This window comes from Maylandia zebra, linkage group LG12, assembly GCF_041146795.1.
Source record: "Maylandia zebra isolate NMK-2024a linkage group LG12, Mzebra_GT3a, whole genome shotgun sequence".
Lineage (NCBI taxonomy): Eukaryota > Metazoa > Chordata > Actinopteri > Cichliformes > Cichlidae > Maylandia > Maylandia zebra.
In genome coordinates this window covers 37,671,600-37,686,582 of record NC_135178.1, presented here as the reverse complement: position 1 = coordinate 37,686,582, position 14,983 = coordinate 37,671,600, and the positions used below count along the sequence as shown (strand labels likewise).

Genomic DNA, 14,983 nt, shown 5'->3' with positions numbered 1-14,983 from the left:
CAAAAAAGTATTTAGTCAGCCACCGATTGTGCAAGTTCCCCCACTTAAAATGATGACAGAGGTCAGTAATTTGCACCAGAGGTACACTTCAACTGTGAGAGACAGAATGTGAAATAAAAATCCATGAATCCACATGGTAGGATTTGTAAAGAATTTATTCGTAAATCAGGGTGGAAAATAAGTATTTGGTCATCTCAAACAAGGAAAATCTCTGGCTCTCACAGACCTGTAACGTCTTCTGTAAGAAGCTTTTCTGTCCCCCACTCGTTACCTGTATGAATGGCACCTGTTTGAACTCATCATCTGTATAAAAGACACCTGTCCACAGCCTCAAACAGTCAGACTCCAAACTCCGCCATGGCCAAGACCAAAGAGCTTTCGAAGGACACCAGGAAAAGTATTGTAGACCTGCACCAGACTGGGAAGAGTGAATCTACAATAGGCAAGCAGCTTGGTGTGAAAAAATCAACTGTGGGAGCAATCATCAGAAAATGGAAGACATACAAGACCACTGATAATCTCCCTCGATCTGGGGCTCCACGCAAGATCTCATCCCGTGGGGTCAAAATGATCATGAGAACGGTGAGCAAAGATCCCAGAACCACACGGGGGGACCTGGTGAATGACCTGCAGAGAGCTGGGACCAAAGTAACAAAGGTCACCATCAGTAACACACTACAACGGCAGGGAATCAAATCCCGCAGTGCCAGACGTGTCCTGGAGTGGCCTAGCCAGTCTCCAGACCTCAACCCCATAGAAAATCTGTGGCGGGAGTTGAAAGTCCGTGTTGCTCGGCGACAGCCCCAAAACATCACTGCTCTCGAGAAGATCTGCATGGAGGAATGGGCCAAAATACCAGCTACTGTGTGTGCAAACCTGGTAAAGACCTATAGTAAACGTTTGACCTCTGTTATTGCCAACAAAGGTTATGTTACAAAGTATTGAGTTGTATTTTTGTTATTGACCAAATACTTATTTTCCACCCTGATTTACGAATAAATTCTTTACAAATCCTACCATGTGGATTCATGGATTTTTTTTTTTTCACATTCTGTCTCTCACAGTTGAAGTGTACCTCTGGTGCAAATTACTGACCTCTGTCATCATTTTAAGTGGGGGAACTTGCACAATCGGTGGCTGACTAAATACTTTTTTGCCCCACTGTATATACATATCTAGCTATCTATATATATCTATTAGGGGTGCAACGATACACAAAATTCACGGTTCGGTTCGATACTTTGGTGTCACAGTTCAATATTTCTTCGATACAAAAAAATGTTCATGCTTTTTTTAATTTGTCATTTATTAAAATTATAAATATATATTTTAACTCAAAAGTACAGTTAAATTTAATGTTGCTGAAACAACAAAGTAATAAAATAATAAATATGATTGAGGAATCACTCATCTTTGGAAAAGAGAGTTTATTACAGAGAAATGTCTCTTTCCAAAATAAAAGCTATACTATACGCTTCTTCTGGGCTATATTCTCAGCAGCATATTAAACATATCAGGTCCCCATAAGGAGAATCCTGTGCTAACGGCTGTCTAAATGACTCGGGTAAAGTTTGTAGCATGCTGCTTGTTGTTTTTGTCTGCTTCCACTTGTCTTTGCACTAGGATGCTGTCGGAGTAAATGTGCAGTCATATTCGTTGTGTTCCCACTAGTGCTGTCAGCGTTAATCTGAAATGACGTTAACGCCACAACACGGCAAATCTCCGTTAACGAGCTACCGTGGATCGCCCCGTGCGTGGAGCTGGACGGGGTCAACACCTTAACGAGCTAACTGCGCTAACACACTAGTTCCCACCAATTGAGCATTGCGTGGTACATCCAACATACTGTTTTACTTTAGTCCATGACGCGCTTACCTTCAGGGTCATACCTCACATGAAAACCAAAATAGTTCCAAACACCAGATCTGAATGAGGGTGGGGGAGGTTAAATTTGCCATGTTGCAGCGAGCTTAGCTTCTGTCTTGCTAGCTTGCCCTGCACTCTTCCTTCTGACTATGCTGTCTGTGTGGAGCGCTCAGTGAATCTGCACTCGACAGTGCAGCCTAGGCGGAGTAGTCGAACGCAGATCCACTGAGCGCTCCACACAGACAGCAAAGTTGATAAAATTGATTAAAAATTAAATATATATATCTATATATATGTAATGGGGAAGGCTTTAGGACCCAGGGGACTCAATGGAGGGCATAAAAGAGGGCGTAGTAACAGGTGCTGATGATTCCCACTGACAAGCGGCTGTGAGTAATGGATGCGTGAGTAGGTGAAGAGCCGAGAAGTTTAATCGCCTACGACGCAAACTGTGGTTTTAAACCTCTATAGATGAGGTTCAAGGTATAGGCTGTTTGTCTTTTAGTGTCCTTTTTTTTTAATTTTGTTGAAATGTATTTGATGTTTATTATAATTTATGTTTTAGTAGTGATTTCTGTGGAAGAAAAGGCCAAGACAAATCAGGTGTGCAGCAAATACAGTTGCCTACTCGAGGTATGTTAATTTAATATATCTGACATTAAAAAAAGGGAAAAAAAGTCTATTATGCATTATAATTTAACTTATATTGTATTCCCTCCTGTAGGGCAGGCTGCACATGCGAACTTGTCACTGTTTTTTTTCCTCCTTCTCTGTATGGTTGTGTTTTGTTGGTTTTAGCAGGTCACCGTTTTTAATTATTTTTGTTGTTTTATTTCGGGTTTTGTTTATTTTTATTGGGTTGGTGCAATACTAAGCGGGCAACGTGCAATCCCTGAGTGGGGCTCATACCTCGGGGGGATGAGGATTTTTTTTAGTGGTGCTCTGTGTGTGGATTTGCTGTGATTAAGGTTTATTAAGAGTGCTTTTGTATTACCACCGTCTATTGCCTGAACTAGCACTTAGTGCATGCTATAAGTGTTCGGTTGGGCCTTTTTATGTTTGAGGTGGATTTGTCTCTTTTAGAGTGACGAGCACCTGGGACCGCCAAGGAGGAACAAACCCTCAGGTGATAGCTTCGTTGCTGGCAAAGTTGCACCGCTACTATTTTTTTTTTTTTGTTGTAGCGATGTTTTAGGTTTTTTTCTTTTTCTCAAAACTTTGGTGTCTTGTCATGTTAATAAATTGTTGAACATCTTTTACTGATATTGACCCTCTTGTCCTGTTTATTCTGGATTCGATCTGTGAGAGTTTTTTTTTGGTCTGAAAGTTCGTACTAGTCATAAGAGAGGCCCGCAGTGGTTACTTGGTGGCTTATACCACGCTACATATATATATATAGATATCTAGATAGATATATATCTAGATAGATAGATATCTAGATAGATATCGATATATCTATATCAGTGCATCTCTGTGGAGAAGACTGTCAAACAATAGTCTTGTCCTAATGGTGGCTGATGCTTAAATTGAACTAAATCTGAGTAAAGTAAAACAGTGAAAGCATCAAGGTGAGACTCAAAAGTTGGCCATGCTAATGAGGACTTCGTCCTTTTGTGTCAGGATTACAGGGTTGTTTCAAACGGGAGGACAAACATTCATTTAATCTCTGTAAATATAGGTCAGTCGGTGAGGAATGCATGACTCCAAATACTGCTGACCAGAGATGGGCAGTAACGCGTAATCTGATTACTTTTTTCAAGTAACGAGTAAAGTAAGGGATTACTATTGCCAAAACGGTAATTAGATTACCGTTACTTTCCCGTAGGAACGCTGCGTTACTGCGTTAGTAAAACCGTGATTTTTTGCGAAAATGTCTCACGACAGTGACGTAAGCGAGTGCGACGTTCGTGACAACAGCTGTGTGCAGATCAACAGTGGATCACATATCGATTGTGGGAGAGAGTATGAGCGTGCAGCGTGGAAGTACTGACCTTACTTTGAGTTTGATTCCATAAAAAGTGACAAAAACATTAGTGTCCGCTGTGTGTGGGAAGAAAACTTCTTTTTACAGCGAAAAAAACCCCTAAACTTCCAACAAGCACCGAGTAGCTACGACGTAATGGGAAACTCACAGAGAAACTCGCGGATTCTTCCACTGACCGCGGCACACCTGCACCAGGGTAAACCTCCGCCTGCCCCACTCCTGCTTTACAGGTGAAAATAGAGCAACAGGACCGCTGAGTCTTTGACTTTATTTATTTTCTGCTGTGTTTTACTTGCATCTATTTGAAAGAGTGAGTGTAAACACACAAAATATTTTATTTTATGTGCTGGAATGTGCAGAAAATAGGTTTAAATGTTAAACTAATTTCTTCCAGTCAGAGAATGTTGCAGATAATTTCATTTTTGCTTGATGCATAAAGTTAAAAGATTAAAACTAATAAAACAAGTTTAAAAAGAGACTTTTCCATTTGATTACATTTTGTATGATGGATTATGTAGAAAAAGTAGAATTGGGCTGAAAGATCTATCGCTTTATCACCTATTCAGGTTGTAAATCGTGTTTTTAAAAAGTAACTAAGTAACTAAGTAACTAAGTAATTAATTACTTTTGAAAATAAGTAATCAGTAAAGTAATGGGATTACTTTTTTGGGGAAGTAATCAGTAATTAGTTGCTGATTACTTTTTTCAAGTAACTTGACCAACACTGCTGCTGACCAATAAGATTTGAGCACTTTGGCTGCAGAAATTCAGCCTCATCCTGCGAGGTGACCAACGCCACCGCCTTTGACCGCACGTTTGTGAGGACAGCCCTCCAGCGTGCAGCAGGTTCACTTTAATTGAGCTTTATTTATATTGCACCTGATCACAACAACAGTCGCCTCCATCGAAGGACTCTTGACTGAAAGAGAAAACCTCCGGCATCATCAGGCTCAGGGAGACGCAGCCATCTGCTGCGACCACATCTCCACCTGATCTGCAGATCTCCAGGGCAGAACGAGAAGGACTTTTGGCAGCTGCAGCCCAAGATGGAGAAAATAAAGTCCGTCCAACCACAACCTTTCCTCTCTGGAGAGGCAGCTAAATGATACAGACGACCCCTTAATGTGAGGCGGGAAAGGGCGGAGCTAGCAGTGAGTCACTGCTCAGGTGTGGGTGGTGTAGTTCTTTCACATGGATTACAGTAGATAAATAAATGAAGTCGTTATGCGGTGGGCTGTTATCTGTACCGTTATAAAGTCTTTATGTGAGAAACGCTGGATTTGATCTAAACATATGATTCCAGTTTAATCTGCATCCTATTTAACTCATTATCAGTTTGTCTCTGCACCTCGCCTAACCACGGCCTGCTAAAATACCAACACTGACGATGACCAGACTCATCGTGTAGCATCCTTAAGTGATTTGAGGATTTAACCGTTGTGAAGCCACCTGAGCCGTGCCCGGCCTGTCCACGGGATTGATGGGAAAGCCAGACGACATGTGCAGCGTTTTACTGTGGGCTGCTCTTCTATTTTCTCGCTGGAAAAAAACTCTCACATCCATGAAACACACATTTGAGCCTGAACAGGAAAGGGGACTATATAGGCTATAGCATGACATGTGTAAGCAGATCTAGCTGCATTTGAAGTTTTAAAAGCTTCTGCCTGAAAGATTTAGTATCGAGAGGGGGAACTGTATACGACACCCTTGCAGGACCCCTTATAAATTGGAATAAATTTTTCAAAGGAAATCATAAAAAGCCCTTTCCTTTTCCCCTTCTTGCCATGCCATGCTGATGGCTCCATTTAAACTGGGCCTATCCACATTCTTTCACCATTACTGCTAAGTATTGAGCTTTACCTTCAGTGACAGAGAGTTTAAACTGAGGTAGGAGCACTTTAATGGCCCAATTTGAGCCATTTTTACATTACATCAGGATGTATTGTGGTATTGTTTGGAAAAGGGCAAAGAATAATACAGGTCCGGGGAGAACGACAAAGCCAGCAACTTCCTACAAATCGACCCGGCTGATGAGAAAAGCAAAGCATGTGTAACGGCTTGGAGCGACCCTAAAAGGGTTCCTGGTTTAAAGAGGTCGGTTAAACGTTTCAAGTCCCGTCACGCTTCACTTGGACAGCTTGTAACAAAGGAGAGACTCTCCAGAAGTACTGGTGATGCAAGTGGATGCAAGGATCCCGCTCGCTCTTCATCCCGATCCTCGCCGCTTTCATCAACATCCACGAAGTTCGTCCAGTAAACGGCCTAATAACGTTTATCGCCTCGCTTTATTGTTTCACAATTTCTTGTTGAGAAAATGTCCCTGGCTGTGTAAAATCTCAGATGAAAGAGAGCGTTTGGATCACCCCTAAATGTGCTTCGGTTTCAGCTGGCTGCAGGCTGTTTGGTGCACAAAATCTCATCTGTGCATTTTGGTTTGACACCCTGTAACCAGAAATGTCACCAGCTTCGAGTGCCGTTGACCGAGACACTAAACATCTGCCTTCTTCAGAAGGACTGCACGTAGTTTAGTCTGTTTTAAATCAAACTCTGGTTAGTTTTCCAGCTTGGTGCAAACACAGTAGTCGCACTTTGTGTGGAGCAAAACAACTGCACCAAGAGCCTCTGGAGGAACTGTAGAACAACTCGTTTGTGATCTGAGCCAGTTGCCAGGTGTATGCATTAAGTCTGCCTTCCTATTCTTTGCATTCTGGGATGTGGCAGAGTACCATAGATGTGCATAGGACACATGGTCAGTGTGGACTATGCAACCAACTGTAAAATGTTGCAAATCCTCCTTGTTCTACAGTAGACCAGAACACAGCAGCTTCTTCCTGCACACACACTTCCTGTTGAGTTAAATAAGATGAGTAGAGTCCAGTCCACCCGGATTAAACAAAATGTTTAGTCAGACAAATATCTTACACTGAAAAACAGGGTGACAGAGACAGAGGAGCACAGGAGCCTGGAAGAAATGGAAGGATCGTGACACGAATCTGAACACCACTGAGTGATCACAGTTTGAAGTTGGAGTAAAAGAACACACTAGTGTGTGATCATGATTATGGTGTTAGTGCACACCTGACATCCTTAATAATGACCGGCTCAAACTAAAGTTTCATTTCATTCATTTTCCTCATGCGCAGTTATCTGCTTGGAGGAGTCTGCTGCCATCGGGGTGTGCCTTTGTCATTTCTCTGAGCCGTCTGCAGTGTTAATGCAGAGGATGATAACTCTGTGTGTGTGTGTTCAGTCTGCCTATATCAAAGTATTTGTTTAGCCAATCAAGCGTGTTGAAGACGCTCCAGGGTCCTACGTCAGTGAGTCTCCACTTTCTCCTCTTCAACCTTTACATACAAATCGTCTTAATCTGCGCACTGCAAAGCAGAGCATTATATTTCTGGTTGCTTTTTCATGTCATAGAAGCACATTATCTGTTTGTTATTGTGTATGGTGTCTTATAGAGATCTGGATGTTTGTGTTTTCAGTGGGAGAAACGTTTCGTCACTCAGAGACTTCTTCGGTCTCAGCTGACTGCAGGTTTGCCCAGCTTTATAAACATGATGAACTGGACGTGAGTTTAGTTTCATGATCATTAATTAGTGATCATTACGTCTTATAGAGAGCATCTCGTGGTGCCTTCAGCACCGAAAAAGAGATGATTCCTTCTTTCCCTCAGCTTGCACTTTCACCTTCTGCTCTGTGCCGCTCCTCTCTCTTTCCCAAAGGGATGTAATCGTTAAATGAGGCAGACGATGAGCTTTGCATTTTAGTGAGATGACTTAAATGTAGCGACCGGGTGGTCTCCTGAGGGCTCAGTCCTTGTAAAGATGAGGACCTCCCCATCTGTATGAAGGCCTCTCTGGGTTTGGCTGTTTCAGGTTGATGACCCGCACAGCTGGAGCTCCGACCTCAAAGACTTGAAAAGTGAATATTCACTTTTACGGCAGTGTCTCAGACTTAGTTGTGCACAGTGATTAAAACACTCAAAGTTGAATGACACTAGAGCAGCATTAGCTTGGGTATAAAATGTGTATTTGTGGCACTGTTTGTCACTCTTTTAATCAAAATAGAGATAAAAACAAAGACAAAATAAGCAGCAGGACCCAGTTCAGCTCTGTGCTTCTCAGTTTGTCACATTAAGTTACTTTTCCGTCTGTTATCCCTTATCATGATTTTTCCTGCACACAGAATAAACTCATGCAAAGAGGTTTTTGTGTTCCTGCAAAGAAAAGTCATCAGGAAAATGAAATGAAAAAAAGGTTCAAAATATTTTTATTTTGAACCTTTTTTTCATTTTGGGTTTTCATATAATGTTAGTTAAGATCACTGACTGTCAAAGGGAGCAACTAGAGCTTTAGAAGTTAAAGGTACAGACTGGTGATTTGATCTCCGGCTGCTCCAGTTTGCATGCCAAATTTCCTCGGGCAGGAAAATAACATCAAGATGCTCGAATGCATCTATTAGAGTGTAAATGTTAGATAGGAAGCACTTAACACAGAAGAGTGTGTGTGTTGTGTTGATCAGGTAGAGTAGAAAAGTACTGTATAAGAACCAGTTCAGTTACTATTGCCGTTTGACTGGATACAGGTGGGTTGTAGAGCAGCTTGCAGATGTGCAGGCTTGATATTTGTCAATCATAGAGGCAAAAATGATGGGAAATGCAGTCTTCTGTTAGGCAGGATAACTAATGCATTGCCTTAGTGAAATGAAAATGTTAAAACTGGGTGAGACTTTACGACCCCTGTCTCTCTCTCTATCCCTCTGCCCAGTGTCAGTGTTGTGTATCACTCACACTCTCAGTGGTGTGTGTGAGTCCCTGGTGTACAGCTGCTCGTCTCAGCGCCCTTCGGCCCCCGTGAGTAAGGAGAAGTGCTTCTCTCCCAGTCTGAAAACTTCCTGCCGATCTGTTCCGCTGCAGCTCCTTTGGTCTGTATCCATGCGCAAACACGACTGACCAGACACATGCAGGCCACTGAATCACTCACAGCCTGATGGGAAACATCACCACAAATCACTGCAGAGGCAACTTGTTTCAGTCGCTTCTGCTAAGAGGTCAACAAGGTTAAGACAAAGAATGTGATCATACCTCCGGCAGCACATGTCAGAGTGACACACTTTTGTTTGTTCTCTTCAAGCCCCGTAAAACTCCCGAGATCGTAGATACATCATCAGAGCCTACGACCAATAATATCTGAATGAATGAACAAGACCTCCACCAAGGCTGGAGGCTCCCTCCACACGCTGCATGTAATGATTCACTGGATCCAGAAGAACATCTGGAGCCACTGAGACAGCTCACTGAGACAATGTGTCATTTGTGTCATTCTGTTAATGCTGCTTATCAGCTAAATATGTGTGTGTAAGGATATGACACAGAACATTGCAATGGAGAAGAATCCTTCCAATAATTAACCTGATAGATTCCTAAAGTGAATCACTTCTAAGTTGAGTCAGCCACTGGTAAAATCTTCCATTCCAATCGATCACATGATCTTCTTGGTGGAAGTAAGAAAGACATGTGTTTCTAACAGAGGTAAAGGTTGGGGAGATGAGCTGCAGATCTGCAGTGACCGTTCCAGGATATGATGAGGCCAGAACAAGCAGAGGGAGCTAGAAATGAAACAAACTGGAGTCCTGAACAATCGAGCCCAAAGCCAAGTCTTAATAATCAAGTTACTGAACCCCAAGTTGTTCTCTGGTCCGTTCCTCAAGTGTGAGTGTGATGTTAGATAGAAAGCAGGGCCAGAACATTTATCGTTTACTTCCAGAGTTTGGGGGCCAGAGCCGAAAGCATCAGCCTCCCTTGGCTTCCAGTTGATGTGCTGCAAAGCTCAGTAGAGGAAAGATGTCCGGTGTAACAGAGGCAAAGGACGAAGCTTTCACCCTGGAGCAGGGGGCTGCTCGCCCCCCTCACCTTCTGTAAAAATGTTAATATTGCTATTTGTTTACTTGTAATCTGTTTTGTTATGTTGTGACTTTTCTGTTTGCTTTGTTTTTAACGTTTGTGTTTTTACACGTGATCTGCCAATAAATAAAGACACTGGGGGCGAAGATGAGCACGTGACTTCAGGTCAGGGGATTTCACTTTGTTGCCGTGGTGAAACTGAGTGTGGGAGGGGCACTTGTTAGTCAGGCGAGTTTCCAGAGAAGCACAGGTGGAGAGCGGGCCGACAGGTTACAAACAGGTTAGTGTATCGTCTTACAGGAGCGGCGGAGCCGGAGACATCCTCAGTGTGCGGGGAGTGGGGCCCCAAACCGACAGAGCACAAGCAGAGACTCCCGACTGATTTGTTCAAAGCAGATTGTTAACAAAGGAAGCCTGAGTGCCACCATATTGACCGTGACAGCCAAAGAACTGCAGCACCACATGACCTTGATTTAACTACTGGCTGATTGCTTCATTGCAGACCGGTGCAGGAAGGACGGCTTCCTCTGAAAGTCTCCACCCTGGGGTGGAAACCCACCACCGAGCCAGCCCAACAACCAGCAGAGAAAATTAACAAATGACACATGGGAGCGAGAAACAGAAGAAAGTCCTAACCCAGTCCTGCCGAACCACAACGTACACAAACACAGCGATGGAGCAGATCTGGATTGAACACCGTGCAGATGCTCAAATTCAGGATCAAACACTGAACCAGAGCATTCAAAAAAAGAAACGCTCAACAGCGTCAGGAGCCAGAGCGACCAAACGAGATACTTGTTCACCTCGCACATGCGTACCTTCAACCCTGCATAAAACAAAGGTGTAAGTCAATGTGCATGACCTTGCATAAACACTTGCCATAAAAGTTAACACAGATGATTTGAAGTGCTTCAGCTCCTTGATGTGGGTTTGCTGATGACCCGCGCAGATCTGGTCCTCTCGGCAGAGTCCAGCTGCTCCTACGACTACTTCAAATCATCGCCTCGGCAAGTGTGACGCAGCTATTTCCGTGCAAGCGGGTTACAATAGGAACAGGAATGCTCACAGAGCAATAAAGAAAGCACAACGGGATCTGGAAACTAGATTGGAACATATAAAGCAGTGTATTAATCTCTGCTGGAGGTTTCCTCTTGTGCTCTGGAAGTCTCCCCCCCTCGTGAGATGACCTCTGCATCTGTCCAACCTGAGGTTGACGAGGGCCTCTCATTGGCTCTGGGTGCAAGAAGCTCAGGAGTTTTCACTAACATGTGCTCTTCCTGTTTAACACATATCTAACTTGGCTTGTCCAGCCTTAAATAATAATTACTGATGAATTAAATGAAATGAATAAATGGGACAATGCTGAAAACTGAAAGTGCAGATAATGTTGCACTGACCCATCAAACCACAGCGACAGTGTAGCTGGGATTTAAGTCGTTTTTTACACTTTACTGAATAAACTTTTTAAAAATGTGGTGATAATTTTGCACTCCTTCATCTGTGGTTAAATGACTGGAGACTTAGTGCCATCAAGTGTTTGCCTTAATAATTGTTGTTGTTGTTTGTTTATTTGTTGATTGGTTGTTTGTCCTGTTTGCAGTGACACAGAGTGTGTTCCTGAGAGGATGCATTTCAATACTGGTCTGTCTGTTTTTTGGAAGAATTTCCCGTTTTTCTCCTTTCTTGCTGCCTGACCTGCTTTTGCTGGATTCACTTTGAAGTTTTGAATATCTTCTTCATATCAGGACATCATGTGCTCAACCAGCTGTCTGTTTTTAGTACTGCCTGTAAGACAATAAAAATGACATCTTATTTTATTACCTGCCTTCCTGCCTTTATGATGTCCTGAGTTTGAGTCTGTTTAGAATTTCACATTAAAACATTAAACTTCCACCAAAAAGGAATAATAATAATAATAATAATAATAATAAATTAAACACATGTTGGAATTTTCATGGCTGCATCCATTTAAAGGTGATCAGATCATTGCATTATTTGCACAGTGTACTGCAGGTCGCTGATTTGAACCATGTCATTATTATTTGCCGTAGCAGCCAGTTGTTATAGCAGCGTAGCATCAGGGTGTGTGATGCCATCATCTACCTCCTGCACTGAGCTCTGACCCACCTGGAGAAGACTGGAAGCACTATGAGGATCATGTTCTTTGATTTCTTCTGTGCCTTTAACACTAGCCTGGATTTCTGAGGGCCAAGCTGGAGCTGTTGGAGCTGTTGGTCTGCAGGGGACTGTGAGGGCCCGCTACACTGCAGACTTCTCCAACTGCAACAGACTGCCACCTCCTAAACTTCTCTGATGACTGGCATAGTTGGCCTCATCACAGGTGAGGATGACTCAGAGTACAGAGAGTGGATTCAGGACTTTGTGGAACCGCTGTCCGTACTGATGAACGTGGGAATACCAAGTGGATTTCCACAGGGGCAGACAAACCACACTGACACCAGGGAAGTGACACTAATAATAATAATAATAATGGATTGGATTTATATAGCGCTTTTCAAGGCACCCAAAGCGCTTTACAATGCCACTATTCATTCACTCTTACATTCATACACTGGTGGAGGCAGCTACAGTTGTAGCCACAGCTGCCCTGGGGCAGACTGACAGAAGCGAGGCTGCCATATCGCGCCATCGGCCCCTCTGGCCAACACCAGTAGGCAAGTAGGGTAAAGTGTCTTGCCCAGGGACACAACGACCAGGACAGAGAGCCCAGGGATCGAACCGGCGACCTTCCGGTTACAGATGCGATTCCCAACCCCCTGAGCCACGGTCGCCTAAGATAGTACCTGTGTGTTCACCTGAACAGTAAACTGGACTGACATCACAACACTGAGCAGACTCTACCTGCTGAGGAGACTGAGATCTTTTAGGGTGCAGGGGGCGCTCGTGAAGACCTTTTTTGACTCTGTGGTGGTGTCAGCCTTCTTCTGTGGTGTTGCCTTTTGGAACAGCAGCTTATCTACAGCTGAGAGGGAGCGGTTGGATAAACTCATCAGTAAGGCCGCGTCTGTTCTAGGATGGCCCCTCTTGACCCAGTGCAGGGGGGAGGACACAGAAGAACTCCCCCGTGCATGAAGCAGTTGCAGAAGTGGAGAACTCCTTCAGTGACACACTGCTGCATCCACGATGCACAAAGGAGTGTCACGGAAAGTCCTCCAAAACAAGACATAACACATCAGTTTGCATCCATGAGTTTTAATTTGCTACATCTGGCAACTGTCTGCAGTTTATTGCTCACAGTAGCTTACATCCCACTGTCTGCTTGGATACATCAGGCTTTTCAGGTCACACTGCTGATGCTGAGGACTCAAAACCTCAAGTGTCAAATATGAGTCATTTTGCATTATTGTACTACTTGCGACACTTTTCCAGTCAAATATTTTCTTAGCTCAGTGCACTCTGTAAGATAATAAAGCATCAAGTTCATGTGGTGTATTAAAATGTGCAAACTTTCCCTGATTTGCAAAGGACAAAAAAACCCGAAGGAACACGTGTCTCCAAATTGTACTCGGTAGTTGATAAATGTACACGTTCTGTCACTGGTCAAGGCGGGGTGAGGTGAAAATCTGTAAAGGATATAGGGTGATGTGATCTACTGAACCAATCTTGTTCTCGGCTACACAAGCCCTGAAACTTAAAAGAATAAATCAGAGGAGGCTCCCCTCTGCCCTCCCTCTCTCACTCTGAAGTCATTTTTTTCATCCTCTCTATTCCTTCCAGGATCCCACATGTGCCCAATATATCACAGAGACTGTATCACCTTCTCCCTTTGTTTATCATCTCCTTGGATAACCATGTGGAATCCCCATCTCATCCCCTTTGCCTTGTCTCCAGAACTTCTAAACGTATTTTACAAGCCACCAGTTACTGAGCCTAATGGTTTGCAGCAGCCGAGCTGGTAGCGCACATGATATCTTGAATGTAACAATCAAAGAGGCATGCAAGATTTTGGTATTTCCGCTGGCTTACAGATGTGCAGCGGCTTCCAGCTCCAGAAGCTGTAATCTAAGTTAAAGGCGAAGGGGAGAAAAAGACTTCAAACGAGCGAACATCTTATTGCCAGGTGCCGCTGTCACAGATAAGAGACGGTGCAGTGGAAACCTCAGCTTCAGCTGGCTGTTGTGTGATGCCAGATAAATAAAACATAACAGTTACAAGACACCACTGACACACATGTCACTGATGAGAAATTCATTATTGTGCAAAACAGGGCAGGCGCAAGACTTTTTAGGGTCCCTGAGCACAACTTGCCCCCCCAACCCTCCAGGAAAGAAGATGCCTACAGCAACACAGCTTTACTCTGCAGCCTCATAATTAAACATTTTAAGTCTTATTTTACTCAAATAAACGTAATAATGTATCTTTAGTCTTGCATTGAATTTTTTACTTTCTAAACTCACCGATAGGTGGCCTGTGGGAACTCAGACACTGATCTTTACGGACCATTTCTATTTTTCTCATATTTACAGTAAGGTTGTTTTGAATTTTGCAGCTTTTTCCGTCGTCATTATAGGAACTGTGATTTTATGCACACAGGAAACACACACGGACCAATCGCTTGGCAACTCATCCCACATGACACTATTTAACCAATCAAGTCCTTTACTCAGAGTGGGCTTTAAAACTGAAAATTCTGTGAGAAAGAAAAAAATAGCAAAAGTCACAAGTGGTTAATCAGGGAGGACGAGGCAGAGCCCATTTAATCCCACAATCGTTGCCCTTTGAACCCCCTATGATATTAAGAACATTGAACACACTGTGCAGGGGAAGTCTAAGCAGGAAAATGCATGCACTAATTTTGCAGGGAAAAAATTGGGATTAAATGGGTTAAAGCTGAAATTTTAAACATCTGAAATGTAGTAAAGGAAAAGGAAGAAAAGGAAAAACTCAAACTTAAACCATCTATTGATTTAGTATTATTATTTTTATATATTAACCCCGTCCATCCAACAGCTTTAGAAAGCAGAATCATGGTTTGAATACACTGACAGATGCTTCTTGTTTCCCAGCAGGAGCTCTAAGACTCTCTATAGGCTCCTCTTGTGAGTCTTTTTCTGAAATTTATTTATTTATTCACATTATTATGTATTATATGAATTATTGTTATTATTTACATCTGCATACTTGTGCAGTGACAAGCAGGGACGAGCAGATTATTAAAGGGTGGAGAAGCGATAAAGCTTTGCAGGCTAACATGAGTCCCTCTGATG

At 43.0% G+C, this 14,983-nt stretch overlaps 1 long non-coding RNA gene across 1 annotated transcript; it reads left to right on the top strand.

Annotated features, from left to right (window-relative positions):
- The first annotated feature begins 2,250 nt into the window (after nt 1-2,250).
- LOC143421386 (uncharacterized) lies at nt 2,251-3,115 on the top strand. The gene is made up of 3 exons (XR_013101024.1): nt 2,251-2,349; nt 2,432-2,499; nt 2,950-3,115. It is a non-coding gene; the product is annotated as an uncharacterized LOC143421386 (long non-coding RNA).
- Nucleotides 3,116-14,983: the final 11,868 nt, after the last annotated feature.